Source organism: Euleptes europaea, chromosome 8 (genome assembly GCF_029931775.1).
Source record: "Euleptes europaea isolate rEulEur1 chromosome 8, rEulEur1.hap1, whole genome shotgun sequence".
Taxonomy (NCBI): Eukaryota; Metazoa; Chordata; class Lepidosauria; order Squamata; family Sphaerodactylidae; genus Euleptes; species Euleptes europaea.
The window spans coordinates 9,692,150-9,711,536 of record NC_079319.1 but is presented as its reverse complement, the minus strand read 5'-3'; positions in this window follow the sequence as shown (position 1 = coordinate 9,711,536).

The following is a 19,387-nucleotide window of genomic DNA, read 5'->3' as shown; positions in this document are numbered from 1 at the left end:
CATCATATTGTAGACTCTTTGTAACCAGACTTCAACCCTGGTAAACAATCCTGCTTCCAAAATTTAGCCACTGACATTCTGGGTGATCCCAACCTTTTCAGCTGAGTATTTCTGTTCTTGCTTAGCTACTCTTTGCAAATAGGTCAAACGAAATATTGCAGGATTATAAGGTATGAAATATCCAGTATTTTTGGCTAAGATTATGTGTACTGTTTTCCAGTAGCTTTGTACCACAGAATACTGCAGCCAAATATGAAGGAAGTATCCGGGAGTGCTATTACACTTTCAATATCCATTTATTTTCCCTTAAAAAATAAAAATTGTCACTTCTGACTAGGCATACTGCAGATTTCAAGAAAAATACAATTGCCAGGTAAATTTACCTTACTCAACTCCCTTGATTAAATGTAAGACGAGCTTGTGATTGAATCGCCTTGGTGGCGGTGATTGAAGCTCATTCCCAACAGCTTTGTATCTGTACAATAGCTCTTGTTCTATTGCAGCTTCCAGTTGCTTGTGCCCAATTCAAGAATCACATTTTCTTAGTTGATGATTGAGAAACATAACCCCCTGACTCATGGGCTGGTCATTAATGTGACCTATTTATATTGCAATGGGAGGTGGCACAGTATAGCCCCATCTCATCAGATCTTGGAAGCTAAGCAGGGTCGGTACTTGGGAGGGAGACCTCCAAGGGAGAGTCTGCAGAGGGAGGCAATGGCAAACCACCTCTGCTTCTCACTTGCCCTTGCTGGGGTTGCCATAAGTCAGCTGTGTCTTGACGGCACCTTACACATACACACATTTATTTATGTGTTTGTTTAATTTTTATGCCACCCTTTCCCGGCCAAGCTGGGCTCAGAACTGCTTAACAGCAGTTAAAACACAATCAAAACCCACCACAATATCATTTAAAACTATGCATAAATTAAAAATCTAAGGCACCCTAATCTATACTCAGTAACTAGGGTTGTGCAAAAAAAATGGGTAAATTTTGGGTTTCAGGTTAGGGTTTATTGAGCTCGAATTTTTTCAGTAAAATTAGAATAAGCCGAATACCCATACCAGTAAATATCGGCATTTGCCTTATTACAGGGTTTACCAAAAATTATAAATAATTATTCAGCTTTTTCAGGAAGCACCTATTTGGCTTCAAGGAGATCTCAAGGTTTTTGCCGAAATGGCTAATTCCTGAAATATTGCCGAAATATTGCCAAAATGGCTAATTTCGGGTTTATTTTCGGTTCAGGTTTATTGATATGCACAACCTTAACAGTAACATAAAGCCATAGTGGAAACCAATAGAGGGAATAAGCATATCCCAACAAGGTGAATAATCAGATCCTTGCAGCAATAGAAAGAGGGGAGGGAAGGGAGGCCAGCAAAATGGAAAATGTTGCCATCCTCAACCATATGCTGTATGAAACATCTCTGTCTTACAGGCCCTGTGGAATTGCTTCATATTATATTTGCTTATATTCCAAAGCAGACTGTTCTTCTTTTTGCACCGGGGGTGTGTGGATGCATCCTTTAAATAACCATAATCTTCTAGATTGCATTTTCCCCTTTTTGTGCCTGTGCAGCCAGCAATATCTATTTAAGATGTCATTACGAGAAATGATCAGAAGATGGGCAGACACAGGGTTCATGGGCAGGTGCAGAAGCAACACAGTAACACAAGTAATAAGTCTCAATTCACAAATCTTGAATGTATGTGTTTCTTTTGACTATGTTTGTTTTAAAATTGGAACTGGCTGGAGATAAGTGGTGTGGGCAGCAGCTGTGAAAAAGCATTGTAGTCATGTGGGAAAGCAGCAAAACCATGCAAACCGATATGCCCAGGTTTATAAGGGATAATTTGAACAACCCAACCAACAGCTCCCTGCTCGCAGTTAGTAAGCACTTTAAGTGAACCAGATGGTGCTGAAGTATGCCTGTTTCATTGCTTCTTTCATTTATTTTTGTTGCCAGTTTGTTTGTTTCTTCTATCCATTTTAATTGATTTTTTCCACTATTTTACATCATTTCACACCATTTATCCATTATACACCATTTATACACCAGCACAATGGGAAAAGATTGTTGAAACCTGTGTTAATTTTAATGGAAACGATTGATTCCAGGGAACTGAAATTGCCACACAAACAAAGACTCGGGCTTTCAATTTGCACAGGGCAGAAACAGGAAATTGGGGGGTCAGAATGGTGGTTGCAAAATTCAGTAGCATTCCTAAGGTTTATTATGGCAATACATCGGTGTGCCATTTCCACGTGATTTGCCAAGAGCTTAAAGTTTTAGTAGTGGGCTGTAATGATAACGTCTGAGAGGCTTTGGTCTGGTTTATTTATCTCTGTTTTGTAGGGTGAGAAACCTAAATATAGATGAACAGCCATACCTGTGCAGAACACCTGCCAACTGGAGTCTATAACTTTCAGTACTAAACACTTACCAGTTTCCTTAAGGGGAGATGTTATTAAGGAATGGGTTTTTCGTAAGGCTGTTGCTGACAAATCATGACCGTAGAGCATCTTCCCGAAACCCAAATCCCACTTTGTTAGGCAGAAATGTTGACAAATAACCTCCACTTCAAAGAATACCCTATTGCAGGGATTTCACAAAAGATCTATCGCCCAGCTCTACTGAGCTGACTTGCATCTTGTTTTTACGTTAGCTATCGAGAGAACTTTCCTCAATGTACGACAACAATTTAGCAGGTATTCCAAATCATCCTCAGCGGGGGCGTTTCACTAATGTTAACTGCATTCAGAACTCTTTTGTTTATTGCACAGCCCCGAATTTAAAAGCTCGAGGCTGTATAAATGTCACTCTTCACTACTTTCTCATACCAGGTATGATAAGTTGTCTGCTTTTATTTTAAACTGTATTGTGTCGTTTTTACAAAGACAGGATGTACAGCTTAGCAAGTCTGGGGAAATTTCCACTTCATTCCATGGCAGTAGGTTTCAACATAGCCCTACACAGCCAGAATAGGATTGCTTGAGAAATTCCTGAGGGTTTGGGAGCAGTGCCTGGGGGGCGGGGAGCTCAGCTGGGATGTGATGTCACTCTAGGACTTCCTTTTCTCATGTGATATACCACAGAGTCTGCCATCTGAAGATGCCATTTCCTCTCCAGGAACACTCCAGTGCTCCCTCTTGAGTTTGGTAACTCTAGGCTGGAGAGGTAGTTTCTGTACTCCTCTCCCATCTTTCAGTCCAGTCTACTCCAACTTCACCCCGCCACCCTTTTAAAATCTCACCCTGGCATGAGCAGTCATCCATCTTCCTGAGATACTGCCTCGACTAAACCTATCTATGCCCTGGCCCTGCAGAAAATTGTTCCCCTGGAGAAAATTGCTGCTTTGGAAGGTAGACTGTATGGCATTATACTCTGCTGAGGTCCCTCCCCTCTCCAAACTTTGCCCTCCTCAGGCTCCACCTCCAAATTCTCCAGGTATTTCCCAACCCAGAGCTGGCAACCCTAAGGAGGGCTTTCATTCAGGAGTAAGAAGGGGTATAAATATCCTATATGACTAAAGGAATGGTACCGTTTCGTAATAACTAGGGATATCCTCTGGGAGCTGGGGAATCCCTATTGACTGCTACAGGATCAGGGAGTAGAACCTTCTAAAGAGGCCCGAGGGAAACCCAAAAGGGGGGGAAATGGCTTCCCTCCCCAGGTTTCAGAGAGGAGAGATATGGAAAGAAAAAGATGATCTAGGGGCTGCAGAGCCCTGACCTGGATGGGCCAGGCTAGCCTGATCTCGTCAGATCTTAGAAGCTAAGCAGGGTCAGCCCTGGTTAGTATTTGGATGGGAGACCACCGAGGAATACCAGGGTTGCTGTGCAGAGGAAGGCACTGGCAAACCACCTCTGTTAGTTTCTTGCCATGAAAACCCCAAAAGGGGTCGCCATAAGTCAGCTGCGACTTGAAGACACTTTACACACACACAGGGGCTGCAGAACCCCTTCCCCTCTTAATTCCAAGGTCATGCAAGACCCCACAGGGCATGTATACTTACCATTTAGCCACTTGTAGTGGGAAGGCTCACTAGTGGTACTGCCCTCCTGCTTTTGTTCCCTGGAATGCCGGGAGGCAGGAAATGAGGTGGTGCGACATGTAATGTTGCATCCACCCCAAAACCCAGATGTGATGTAAGCATGTCAGGTGGCACTGTGGCCTTCCCCAAAACCTCCTATGGATGCAGGCCGATAGCCAGCCCCTAGAATGCCAGGGGCTGGAGCGACTGAGGAACAGGGCCTTGATACTGCCCCAATTCCAGTTAGTGCGCTTTCTCCATTGCCCCACATATCAAGCAGACGGTTCACTGTGGCTTCATTTTTTAAAGGTAAGATAAATGCATTTATGAATATATAGGTTCCTCTGCATCTTATCCTGCTTCCCACCCCAAAATCACAGGGTTTGTGCGCAAATACAAATGGGGAAGAGGGATCCATGTTGCCATCTTGAGTCCCTTGGGGGAAGGCATTCCATTGTCCCACCACATAACGTTGGTTTGAGAATTTCCTGTAGGAATGTGTATCTACGCAGAATGCAAATCGAATCCCCATCTACATTTATATAACTGCTGAGCAGCCGTCTTGAATGTTTTCCATTTTACAAAACTTTGCATGAAGAAATTGTTCAGGACATTTACCAGATGCAGTGAAGAAACCAGCCCAGCAACATAACCAAGTGAGGGAATGGAATGATTGCCTAAAATAACAACAAAAAAATATGGTGGGTACAGGCTTATTTCCTGCACCACCATGGCACAATTTGCCAGGAAATGAGTCAAAGCAAACCCAAGGAGGCAAAACAAGCCCGAGGAAAGCTGCAAAGATGACCAATACGCCATTTCAAGATTTGGAAAGGGATTTGCCGAATGCGCACATGATTTATGAACTGAAGAAATCATTAGTGGCTTGGAAGCTGTGGCTAGTGGATTATGGGTGGCCAGACTGAACATGGGGGGAAATATCAGGTATAACCCACGGCGGAGATCTTCTGGTAAAGTCCCCTTTTAACTGAATGAGAAATTCACAGAAGCTCAAGTGTGGTATGGCAAAAGCTGCATTTCAGAAAAGATTTGTTTGGGAGGCACCTGGTTGGCCACTGTGTGAACACACTGCTGGACTTGATGGGCCTTGGTCTGATCCAGCATGGCTTTTCTTAAGATCTTATATTCTTAGACGTTCCCAGGGGATCGCCTCTGATGTTGTCTTTTTTGGACTGAAACCAGATTGTATTCTGTCGTAGTGGTGTAGTGGTTAAGAGCGGTAGACTCTAATCTGGAGAGCGAGGTTTGATTCCCCACTCCTCCACATCAAGCCAGCTGGATTACTGTGGGTGAGTCACAGTTCTCTCTGAACTCTCTCAGCCCCACCTACCTCACAAGGTACCTGTTGTGGGGAGGAGAAGGGAAGGCGATGCAAGCCAGTTTGAGACTCCTTAAAAGGTAGACAAAGTGTATAAAACAATCGTTAGATTGTTACGGGGCACAGAATAATCTCTGGTGCATTGGGGATGGACAAAAATAGTGAAATGGAAATTTATCCTAAAATACTGAGGCTGTGGAAATTCCTTTTAATTTCGTTCACACCATATGTTTTCTCTGACTGCTGCTGCATCACCACTATTTTTAAAAGCTTGTAAAAACCTACTGTGTTCTTGAAGGGGTGTAAAATTATTTGATTGGGAGAGATTTTTAATTATCAGTTGGTTTCCTGAGGCTCTAATGTTTTGTTGTTGATGTTGGGGTGAGGGTGTTGGTGTAGGGGTTTTGATTGCTGTATTTTACACTGATTTTTTTTCATGCTAATTGATTTGATTTCATGTGGCTTTGAACCACTTGTGGAGAAATGCCCTCAGCCCCAGAATTCACCATGGTATTTCAGCCACTGGGACTACACTCTTTTTATGAGTCGGAGCCAAGGTGCAAACTCATAGCTGGCACAAAGGAGGAGGCCAGGGGATCAGTCATCAAACCCCCCCTCCCCAGTACACAGTACTTCAGGACTTACAAATATTAATAGCTCTGTCCAAAGGAAAACAATAGGTTTACCATCTCAGGTCTTGCTAGAACGTAACACCTCCAGGGACACAGAGTTAGAAAGTGAAATGACGAGGAAGTATTCTCTTCCTCTTGAGGTATTCATTCCTCCAGGGGGAATGAACTCTCCAAAGAGAGATTATAATTCCAAGGACGTGGGAAAGAGGCTCTTTTCCCATCGGGATCATCTCTTATGGCTTCTGACCAGGGAGACACAAGCTATACAGGGCTAAGTCTTTACTGAGAGACACCAAAGGAGCAGCTTCACCGAGCAGCAACTTGGGATGGATGCAGGATTTTTTCATTTCCTGGGGATCTGAAAGAACAAGGGCTTGAACACATGAACACATGAAGCTGCCTTCTACTGACTCAGACCCTTGGTCCATCAAAGTCAGTATTGTCTACTTCTGAACAGCAGTGTCTCTCCAGGGTCTCAGGCAGAGATCTTTCACATCACCTAGTTGCCTAGTCCCTTTAACTGGAGATGCCAGGGGTTGAACCTGGGACCTTCTGCATGCCAAGTGCATGCTCTGCCACTAAGCCACAGCCCTTCCCAGATGGTGGCTGGAGATCTCCCACTATTACAACTGATCTACAGGTTTTAATCTGAACATTGTTAAGGTCTGTGACTAAAACATTAATAAAAATTGATTGATTGAACTGATCTACAGGTGACAGAGATCAATTCCCCTGGAGAAAATGGCTGCTTTGGCAATTGGACTCAATGGCATTGAAGCCTGTTCCTTCATACAATCTTCTGGAGAAGGGAGGTTTTTATACCACAAACCTCATGAATCTGTCTTATTCTGAATAGGGCCATTGGCCCATCAAGGTCAGTGCTGCTACTCAGACTTCCAGGTAGAGGTCTTTGTCTTTCACATTATTATCTGAGTCTTAACTGGAGAGGCTGGAGATTGAACCTGGGACCTTCTGCAGGCCAAACAGATATTCTGCTGCTGAGACACAGCCCCTTCCCCAGTTGGCTCCTCCCTCCCAAACTGCTTCAGCGACCAATGACAATGTGACAGTGCACAGCTGCAGTCTGGTTAGGGTTGCCAATTTCCAGGTGGCGGTTGGAGATCTCCCACTATTACAACTGATCTCCAGGTGACAGAGATCACTTCCCCTGGAGAAAATGGCTGCTTTGTCAATTGGACTCGATGGCATTGAAGTCCGTTCCCCTCTCCAAACCCCGCCCTCCTCAGGCTCCAGCCCCAAAATCTCCAAGTATTTTCCAAACCAGAGCTGGTAACCCTAAATCCATCTACAGATAAGTATTCTTTAGGAATTTTGCATTTCTAACATATCTGCTTTCAGAGTTGGGTAAAGACTTATCCACTTGAGAACTAAAAGAGGAATACAGTGGAAATGGCTGTGCCCATTATATCTAAGTGCTGTAATTATGTTTTTTTTTTAAGTGAGCCATTATGTATAATTATGGAGAAACGTCTGTTACCAAGGCAGAGGTCTGTCCTCCTGAACTAAAAATGCTATCTTCGGTCGTCGGAGATAACTATCAACTTGGAACTCAACAAGGCCCACAACAATCATAGGGCTTGAACCCTCCTATCGCTTCTCTCAGTTTTTCTCTTAGAAATTAAAAAGACGGCTTTAATTAAAAGTCTGGAATATCACCACTGAATGAGCCTTGAGAAAAGGAGGTGATTAAATTCAAAATCAAAAGGGGATGCATGGATTTTTTTTCACCCTGGATCAGAAAGCCCTCTGTTAATTGGACAACCCACCTTTGCCCTCTGCATCAGGAGGTAAAACTATAGTTAATTGCCACTGTTGTGATTTTGTTCAAATGTCAAACTGTGTTGCAAGTAAAATTGATTCGGACCCCTTTGGTGCAGCCATGAGTGATGCCATCTCACCCCTTCCCTGTTACTGTGCAGCAGGAAAAGGACACAGTAGGGCCCTTTCTAGATCTCAGATTTGCAAGAGTGAAACCCGGCTATAACCATCAGTTCTCTAGGTACAAACTTGAAATATGTCCCACTCCACAAGATAGGGGAGGGGCCGTGGCTCAGTGGTAGAGCATCTGCTTGGCATGCAGAAGGTCCCAGGTTCAATCCACAGCATCTCCAGTTAAAGGGTCTAGGCAGGTAGGTGATGGGAAAGACTCCTGCCTGAGACTCTGGAGAATCGCTGCCAGTCTGAGTAAGTACTGACTTTGATGGACCAAAGGTCTGATTCAGTATAAGGCAGCTTCAGGTATTCATTTGTGTGTTCATTTCCACAGGACATGTCATGAAAAAATACGACCTAAATAAAATAGGTAGCCCACGGACTTGCAGCTCACTCTGAGACCTAGGCTGACCAGATTGCTCGTGCTCCCACTAGGGTTCCCAGATGCCTTGTAATGGTGAGCAATTGCCTGCCAATAAACAGGCCTGCCCGCTGTCTCTCTGTTGGCTGGAAGGCAGAAGCAGGCCAGCTGAAGGGGGGCAATCCTCTCACATGCGGGGGGCAGTAATAACATCACTTCCGGATTTACCCTGGAAGTGATGGGGACTCTCTAGCACGTTTCTCAAAAAACTCTATGGAAACCATAGGTAAACCCAGAAGTGATGGGGGCACTCTAGCACATTTCTCCAATAGCGCTATGGTTTCCATAGAGGTTTTGGACAAACATGCTAGAGTGTCCCCATTGCTTCCAGGGTAAACCCAGAAGTGACATTTTGCAGATCATCCCCCGAGTCCCACCACAATGAAGTTCCCACTGTTGCAGCTCGACACAGCAAAGGGAGTAAAAATGGGGAGGGAGATGGCATCACTCAACATAGTGACATGCTTCCAGTGAATACCTAGACATAAAGTCTCTGCATTAGCAACATTATAGGAATTTCACCAATGTCTACAGTATTTACCATAGAGACTGGGGCAGGTTTCCTAGAACACAGTTCAACGTGACAATGTAACTTCTCGGTCTTCACACAGAAGTGCTGTTGCCACATCGACTGATGCTCCCCTTCCTCATACCCTGTTCTTCTCCCATTCATTGCAATGAGACTTCTATTAGGGTTGCCAACCTCCAGGTGGGGCCTGGAGATCTCCTGGAATTACAACTGATCTCCATACTACAGAGATAAGTTCCCCAGGAGAAAAAGGCTGCTTTGGAAAATGGACTTTATGGTGTTTTACCTGCTGAGGTCCCTCTCACCCCAGAGCTCACCCCAAATTTCCCAGGAATTTCTCAATCTAGAGTTGGCAACTCTACACTTCATTGGAGAGCCAGGAGGATCTGTCCCAATCAGGTGTTTGGATAATTTAGAACGAACACCATAGCTATCATATACCCTTGACTGAAGAATGGTACACTCCTCCTATCTGGGATGGTTGTCCTCTTCCACCGAGTGCGCAGCTCTGAGAGGGATGCACATGGAGTGGTGAGGGAGGTAGTGGACACCCACCTAGCCAGCCAGATCAGCCGAATCAACCCTGGTGATCAATGGGTTTCTGGTTTGATTGGGCCAAGGGCTTACAGGTGACAGATGTCACAGCCAGATCGCCCTCACATCCGCAGCAGAACAGGCTGCAAAGTTCAGAAGTAATCATCTCACATTTTTTTTGAAAGCCGCACCAGTCACGAAACTGGGTGGCATTAACGCCCTGTTTCTTTTTAATATCGATGTGTAGTTATATGTTTATTTTAAAAAAACACACACCTGGGAAGGGCTCTAATGACACCGGCTGCCCATGAGCAACGAACTAGAGCCGTGCGTCGATTTCCTTGCCGTCTAATTGAAAAGCTCGAGCTTTCGGGAGAGAAGGTCAACCACTTTCACTCCACAACATGCCATTTAGAAAAAAGAAGTGAGATCGGTTGGATAAGAAACACAATTTAGCAGGGAAAACAGCTGCCTGCCTCTACGATAACGGTGGTGCGGAACAAATGCCGCAGAATGATAAGTCCCAGGGGCTTTTGCCAGGCGCTGAAGGTCAAGTCGCCAGCTTGTGTTACAACTTCAGTTTCATAAAAATGACGCTGCACACCGACATGCTCCAAGGTGTGAGCCGTTGGGTTGTAGCAATGGCTTCCCCATGGTGCAGACACTGTTGAAATGGGAAGACATTAACCTCATTCAGATTCCATTGCCACTCTCTTGTATTTGTGTTGTCCATAATTACCATATCAGGGTGTGTGTGTGTGTGTGTGTTTTGTAATTAGGAAAGTTTTCCAAGACTATTGGGCGGGCACTTTAACTGAGGCAAGGGGCGTTATGACAAAATCCTGGTCTCAGAAGAGCAACCATACCACAGTAAAGCTATCACATGAGAAGAAGAACAAGAAGAAGAAGAACAAGAAGAGTTGGTTTTTATATGCCGACTTTCTCTACCACTTAAAGAATCAAACCGGCTTACAATCATCCTCCCCTCCCCACAACAGACTGACAGACACTGTCCTTCAGTGTTACTCCTCTGAAGATGCCTGCCACAGCTGCTGGCGAAACGTCAGGAAAGAAAATACCAAGACCTACAAGAACCAACAACCCAATTTGTTTATATATTGTTTTACATTTCTTATAACCCACCTCGGAGTTCCATATTAAGATGGAAGAGTGGAACACAAATGTGATGGCTGGATGGCTGGATAGAACCACTATTGGGCTCCATTCCAAAAGTTTTTGGCACAATGGAATGAAACTCCTTGGTTCTGCCAAAACCTCTGGGACATAAAGAAGAAGAATTGGTTTTCATGCCCATCATTTCTCTACTGTAAGGAGCCTCAAATTGGTTTACAATTGCCTCCCCCACCACAGCAGGCACTTTGTGAGCTAGGGGAGGCTGAGATAGTTCGTAGAGAACTATGACTAGCCCAAGGTCACCCAGCAGGCTTCATGTGGAAGAGTGGGGAATCGAACCCAGTTCTCCAGGTTAGGGTCCGCTGCTCTTAACCACTACACCATGCTGGCTCTCTCACAATCTACTCATGCAAAAAGACATTGGGTAGAATTCCAATTGTGTGGAATGCTGGTGTTTCTACCTCAGCTTCGAGACAAACTTGAGCTGTAAGACCTCTATTGAGAAAATAACCATGGTGCAGATCCACCCCTGTCCACCAAGCTCATTCATAGACCTTTCATAAGAGAGGGGCCATGGCTCAGTGGTAGAGCATCTGCTTGGCATGCAGAAGGTCCCAGGTTCAATCCCCAGCATCTCCAGTTAAAGGGACTAGGCAAGGAGGTGATGTGGAAGACCTCCGCCTGAGACCCTGGAGAGCCATGAAGAGGGGCCATGGCTTAGTGGTAGAGCATCTGCTTGGCATGCAGAAGGTCCCAGGTTCAATCCCCGGCATCTCCAGTTAAAGGGACTAGGCAAGGAGGTGATGTGGAAGACCTCCATCTGAGACCCTGGAGAGCCATGAAGAGGGGCCATGGCTTAGTGGTAGAGCACCTGCTTGGCATGCAGAAGGTTCCAGGTTCAATCCCCGGCATTTCCAGTTAAAGGGACTAGGCAAGGAGGTGATGTGAAAGACCTCAGCCAGAGACCCCGGAGAGCCGCTGCCGGTCTGAGTAGGCTATACTGACTTTGATGGACCAAGGGTCTGGTTCAATATAAGGCAGCTTCATGAGTTCATGTGACCCTCTGTGCTCAGAGGAACCCCATGTGAATTCTAACCTCCTGAAAACGCCAGGTTGCCAGGGTGGAGATATTATTTCTAGACAGAAAATAAAGATTGGCTGTATTCTGCTCAGCTTGAATTGCAACCCGGTTCTTGGAGATAACCTGGTCAAGTCACCATGAACTTTCTCCAAGTAGAAAATGTTGCTTCATACAAAATGCATCAAAGTTCACGGCAGCAACTCCACCGATACAGAGGCAACGGACATATGTTTTGCGAAGGGAGCACAGGAGGTCAGCACATTGATTTCCACCTCTTCTTTTACTCTTTCTCGAAGAAGGGAAGTAGGTTACAATTAAGGCAAGAGAAGAGATACCCCAGTAGGCAAGACAGCCATTCAGCCGACAAGGAAGTCTAATGCTTAGCTGTCCGGCTCCTTCTGCTTGATCCAATTATTTCTTGTTATACTCTCAGTGGTCAGAGGGAGAGGATCTTTTTCATCATCCACAGCCTTTTCAGAATTTCTCTTTATGAAGTTTTAAAAATATTTTAAATTAAAAAAAAAGTTAACACCCCACTCTTCTCTTTCTACTCCTGTTATTAACCATTTCTCTCAGAGTCTCCATTTCTCCAGTTGAATAGATTAATTTACTCATATATTTAAATTCCTGACCTGCTTCAAACCTAAGTCCTAATAATTGAAGCTTGGATGTTGCAAGATGGATGGTAGTGAAAAGGGTTATCAAGTCACAGCTGACCTATGGTGACCCCATGGGGTTTTCAAGGCAAGGGATGTTTAGAGGTGGCTTGCCCTTGCCTGCCTCTGCATAGAAATCCTGGATTTCCTTGGTGGTTTCCCATCCAAGTGCTAATCAGGGCCAGCCCTGCTTAGCTTCCAAGGATTCGACAAGATCAGGCTAGCCTGAGCCATCCAGTTCAGAGTAGAGTTCACAATGCGGGTGGTGGAAAGTGCCATCAAGTCGCAGCGAACTTATGGCAACCCCGTAGGGTTTCCAAGGCAAGAGACATTCAGAGGTGGTTTGGAATTGCCTACCTCTGCATCACAACCCTGGACATACTTGGTGGTCTCCCATCCAAATACTAACCAGGGATGACCCTGCTTGGCTTCTGAGAATCTGACAAGATTGGGCTATCAAGGTGAGGATAATGCAAGATTGTATGTGTGTATGTGCTGTCAAGTCACAGCTGAATTATGGCGACCCCATAGGGTTTTCAAGGCAAGAGATGTTCAGAGGTGGTTTGCCATTGCTGGCCTCCACATCATGACTATGCTATTCCTTGGAGGTTGCCCATCCAAATACTAACCAGGCCAACCCTGCTTAGCTTCTGAGATCTGACAAGATCTGGCCAGTTTGATTCTTCTTAGTCTTTGACCAAACGGGTTTCGGCCAAATGGCCTTCTTCAGTGGTCAAAACAATCACAGTTCCAGACTACCAATATACATAACATTCCAAAAATCTTTATGACTGTAGGTGCATTGTGTTCTGAAAAAATAAATAAAAGATATTTGGCCGAACCGCATTTGGTCAAAGTCTAATTTTGTGATTTTATGAATGTGTACATGAGCATTTTGGTCTGGTAGGCTATTGCAGGGCATGATATACATTATTGATTTTAGCCTGTAATAAAGGTAAAGGTCCCCTGTGCAAGCACCGGGTCATTCCTGACCCATGGGGTGACGTCACATCCTGATGTTTACTAGGCAGACTTTGTTTACGGGGTGGTTTGCCAGTGCCTTCCCCAGTAATCTTCCCTTTACCCCCAGCAAGCTGGGTACTCATTTTACCGACCTCAGAAGGATGGAAGGCTGAGTCAACCTCGGGCCGGCTACTGGAAACATACTTCCATTGGGATTGAACTCAGGTAGGGAGCAGAGCTTGGACTGCAGTACTGCAGCTTACCACTCAGCGCCACGGGGCTCCTTAGCTTGCAATAAATAGATACATATTTTGTATTGACACAACCTTTATATTGTATAACCTTTGGCTTTGGATGTTGATTTTTTTTCCCTTGACCTTTGGGTACTTAATTCTGTTGTTTTTAGGGTTAAGTTTTTTACCCCTTTGCTGTTGGTGTACCGGATCTGAATTGAGCCTGCGTGTGCCTGAGAACGGAGTTCCACCAGGGTACTCCAGGTGCACATCTGATAAAACTCTTCATGGCAGCCACAATAAGTGCATAAGGAGATCCTTGCTGGATCAGACCAAAGGCTCATCTAATCCAGCATTCTGCTCACCTAGTGGCCAACCAGCTACCTCTAGGAAGCCCACAGGCAGGATGGCTGCAACAGCATCCCCCCACTCATTAGGGTTGCCAACCTTCAGGTACTAGCTGGAGATCTCCTGCTATTCCTTCAGATCTCCAGCTGATAGAGATCAGTTCAACTGGAGAAAATGGCCACTTTGGCAACTGGACTCTATATCATTGAAGTCCCTCCCCTCCCCAAACCCCACCCTCTTCAGGCTCTGCTCAAAAATCTCCCGCCGGTGGTGAAGAGGGACCTGGCAACCCTACCACTCATGCTCCCCAGCGACTAATATAAAAAAGCTTACTACCATGGGTACTGGAGGGAAGAAGAGAAGAAGAAGAAGAAGAAGAAGAAGAAGAAGAGGTTTTTCTGCGCTTCTTTTCTCTAAGAAGTCTCAAAGAAGTCTTCTAAGGAGTCTCAAAGCAGCTTACAATCATCTTCCCTTCCTCTCCCCACCACAGACACCTTGTGAGGTAGGTGGGGCTGAGAGAGCTCTAAGAGCTGTGACTAGCCCAAGGTCACCCAGCAGGCTTCATGTGGAGGAGTGAGGAAACAAACCCGGTTCACCAGATTAGAGTCTGCCGTTCATGGGGAGAAGTGGGGAATCAAACCCGGTTCTCCAGATTTGAGTCCGCCGCTGGTAACCACTACACCACGCTGGTGTGGTGATGGAGCAGATATCTGTCATGACTAGTTGCCATCGATAGCCCTGTCCTCTATGAATTTGTCCACTTCCCTTTTAAAGCCTTCCAAGTTGGCGGCCACCACTACATGCTTTGGCAACACAGTTCCACAATTTAACTATGCGCGATGTGAAGAAACACTTCTTTGTCTGTCCTGAATCTCCCACCCTTCAGCTTCAGCAGATGACCCAGGGTTCTAGTATTAGGGGAGAGGTCCTGTCTACTCTGTCCAGAGAAGGCAAGTTTTATAGACCTCTATCATGTCTTCCCTTACATGATGACTTTGTAACTTGTCAATCTACCCTCAGTGTGCACCTAGACCATGACCCAGATTTCTGGCCGACACAGAGAGCCATCATGGTAGATATGTAGGTGTTTCCCACCAACCACGTTCTACTGTGCTGTCCACTATATCAAGAGGTTTGTTCTAAGTTTATCTCCCTCTGGCTTAGTCGGCATCCCAGCCACACAGGTCAGGAGTACACTAAAAGGTTGCTTATAGACGAAAATCCACAGGTTACAGTAGAAACTGCTAGGTTTTGGGCAGGGGCCTGTAGAATTTGTCAGACGCTGCTGAGAACATTGGTAGGTCAATAATTTTAAAGGGTAGTATATATAGTTTGCAAAGAGTGCAAACAACTTTTTTTTAGTATTTGTATAAACTTGTGGGTAGAGCTTAATACTAAGAGTTTTAGTGGTAAATTGTGAAGAGCTGTGCTGGTCTATGACTGTTTTTAATAAAGATTGATTGATTGATACCACCGACCAAGTCCAACGTGAAAATTCTTCCCATAAACTAGAATTTTGGGAAACTCCTTTTTTATGGGAATAACAACTCTACACACATGCACATAGCTGAGCTGGCTACTTAACGACCTGCAGCTTCGCAAAGACCAGGTGAGCTGAGCGCTTCCTGAAGGTTGTGGAAATCTGACAGCGATTTTTATTCCCAAACTCTCAATTTGTCTGGTGAGAATTCTGGAAGCCTCAGCACATCACTGTAAATTATAGTTTAGAGAAGAACCAGCGCTGGCTTACGTTGTAGCGGTGCCCTCTGGGGAAGGCTGCTGTCTTACTTCATCATACTGGAGGTGGGTCAGGCAAACCAATCCCTTCTTTAGCCTGCTGAATACAAATCGTTCCCCACGAGTCAGGAAAACTCCTGCTTGGATTGCTTTGCATTTGGTGTCGAGAGTTTATATACTCTGGTGATTTAACAGCTGCCTCAGGTTGGATAAGAGTCATCATCTACATTTCTTAAGTCTAATACTGAAATGAAGTAGTAGTAGTAGTAGTAGTAGTAGTAGTAGTAGTAGTAGTAGTAGTAGTAGTAGTAGTAGTAGTAGAAGAAGAAGAAGAAGAAGAAGAAGAAGAAGAGCTGATTTTTATATCCCACTTTTCTCTACCAAAAGGAGTCTCAAAGCGGCTCACCTTCCATTCACCCACCCACCCACAACAGGCACCTTGTGAGGTAGGTGGGACTGAGAGAGTTCTGAGATAACTGTGACTGGTCCAACATCACCCAGCAGGCTTCATGTGAGGAGTGGGGAATCGAACCTGGTTCTCCAGATTAGAGTCCACCGCTCTTAACCACTACGCCATGCTGGCTCTCAATTTACAGAATGGAGGAGGAAGTGTGACTTCTGTAAAACCAGTTGATAGATAGATAGATAGATAGATAGATAGATAGATAGATAGATAGATAGACAGACAGACAGACAGACAGACAGACAGATAGATAGACAGATAGACAGAGAGAGAGAGAGAGAGAGAGAGAGAGAGAGAGAGAGAGAGAGAGAGAGAGAGAGAGAGAGAGAGAGAGAGAGAGAGAGAGAGAGAGAGAGAGAGTCCAATTGCCAAAGCAGTCATTTTCTCCAGGTGAACTGATCTCTATTGGCTGGAGAACAGTTGTAATAGAAGATCTTCAGCTAGTACCTGGAGGTTGGCAACCCTATATATCAGGGGTGGTGTGTGTGTGTGTGTGTGTGTGTGTGTGTGTGTGTGTGTGTGTGTATATATATATATATATATATATTTGGTTATGTACCAATTTGCTGATTGGTATCAATTTGCTTAAATAAATTACTCAGATGATGTAAGTAGTTTTTGCTCTACAGCCACGTATTTTGTATTTTGTACTGTGTTTATGACTCGCATTTGAACCAGATATGGGCTAGCGCTGCTCAGAATTACTTCTTTCTCATTTCTGGGCCAGTTGAGTTCCCCTTGCACACTGGAAGATACCCAGGCTGCTTCCCCAGCATGCCATGTTGACCAAGTTATGAATGAACCACGGAACAGACTTGTGTTCAGCTGTTGTTGTTTTTTTTAACTTACCCATTTGGAGCAATCAAAGGCACCAGGAGAGTTGAACCCAAAAGTTTAATTTGGTTTAATTCTATTTCGCCTTAAAAGTCATCACCACATTTTTATTCCCCCCTCCCCAGAATTTTTTTTATTGAAGTAAGAAATAAAACACATACATACCCATACATAGGGCTGTCGATTCGGTTCATCCCGAACCGAAAAACAGCCGAATTTCCCTCGATTCGGCGGTTTTTAGTTCGGGATGAACTGAACTCAAAAAAAGGCGGGAAACAGGGGAGCCGAATTTACCAACTTCGGGGTGTTCAGCGAATAAATTCGGCAGATTCTGGGTTCGCCCCCCCCCCCCCCCGCGCGCCTTCACGGGACTTTCATGAAGGCACGTGGGGGGCTCTTTAAACAGATCTGCGCCTCCCGGCTGGGAGTATTAAAGGTAATGTGCAAATCATTGTACTGTAAGTATCAAGATAATGTGCTAATGAGGGTGTGTATGTTGATGTGGAACCATTGTATCCTGAAGTGATCTGTTAACATGTGGAATCCAAGGCTAATCTGCATGGCTATTGTGGACTGTAGTCTTTTTTAGTCTGGAGGTTTTCAGGACAGGAAGCCAAGCCTTATTCATTCTTAAACACATTACCTTTAATACTTTGCAGGACAATGACTCAGCTCAAACCCAACCCCCCTTCTGACTATATATTGCTCTTCCTACACACTTGACACTGAGAGACACTGTCCTTCAGTGTTACTCCTCTGAAGATGCCTGCCACCGCTGGAAAGAAAATACCAAGACCACGGTCACACAGCCCGGATAACCTACAAGAACCAATGAACTCTGACCGTGAAAGCCTTCGACAATATTTCCTCCTCAGGTCTTCTGTTCACCAAATATGTCAATTTTGCCATCACTGTGTACTCTGCCATTTTCTCTTTCCACTTTTCAATCTCAGGAATCTCTTCTTGCTTCATTATTTTCTTTTCTTTTTGTGCTTCTGCCATGACTTTTTGGAAACGTGACATAAGTTGTGGGACACTTGCTGTCTGTCGTAAATATCAGCTTATTAATTCAGATACACAGGTGTGTGTGTCACAACCCTGTTTGAAAACCCATTACTAAAACGGCAAAAGCCAGCAAAGAAAAGGGTCGTCCGTACAAGATCAAATTCTGCAGGACTGCAAAACTTTTAGTCGACAGCGACTCCCACCTTGTTAAAATGATCTGTGAAAACAGTAAAAGCTGAGCAAGGGGTGGATGAAATAAAAGGAGCACGTCTTTTGCAGGAAATTGAAAAGCTACAACTAAATTGCGGTTTGAATCTGTGCGGAAGAAATGGAACTGTTATTAGATTCCATTGTAGGCTGGGACCATCTTGAATGCCAATTTATTTCTCGCTTCCTACCTCTGTGAAGGGATAAGAGGTTAGTAAGTCTGGGCTGAAGCAGCCTAACGTATATTGAAACCAGCCAACACCCAATGTATACACACATTATGGGCTGATACACCACTGATTGTCCAAATGTGTTGAATTTCTTTGTCTCTCTGCATAAGAGTTAACCTTTGATGGCTGGTAAACCTCATAGGAACATAAGAAAAGCCATGCTGGATCAGACCAAGGCCCATCAATAGGGTTGCCAGGTCCCTCTTCACCACTAGTGGGAGTTTTTTGGGGCAAAGTCTGAAGAGGGTGGAGTTGGGGGAGGTGAGGGGCTTCATTGTCATAGAGTCCAATTGCCAAAGCGGCCATTTTCTCCAGGTGACCTGATCTCTATCGGCTGGAGATCAGTTGTAATAGCAGGAGATCTCCAGCTAGTCACTAAAGGCTGGCAACCCTGCCCATCAAGTCTAGCAGTCTGTTCCCACAGTAGCCAACCAGGTGACTCTAGGAAGCCAACGAACAAGACAACTGCAGGAGCATTGTCCCGCCTGTGTTCCAAAGCACCTAATATAATAGGCATGATCCTCTGATCCTGGAGAGGATAGGTCTGCATCATGACTAGTATCCATTTTGACTAGTAGCCTTCAGTTCCCCTGGAAAAAATGGCTAGATTGGAGGGTGTGCCTTATGGGCATTACACCCTGCCATGGCCCCTCCCACTACTCTCCCTGGGCTTTGCTCCTAAATCTCCAGGGATTTTCCAGTCCAGAGCTGGCAACCCTAAGCAAAGGTGCTAATATGCGTTACATATGTAAAGACCCTGCAGAAATGTCACAAACTTATATAGCTACGTAATGAGATGCACAGATTCCAGGAAAGAACCAGGCAGGAAGCAGTTTTAAATCATTCACCGCTGAGACTAAGGAACTTTTCTATGGCTTCCTCACCCCAAGCTATCCCCGAACGTGTTTTCGTCCTCTTGTCTTCTCTTTAAGTTTTACCCGAAATGAAAGGCAAAAGGCTTCATTTCAGTAAAAGAGTCGTATCGGTTTGACTATCGGCGTTTCGGTTATGCTAGCGGGCCTCTTTAAAGCTGACAATCTCTCTCTTCC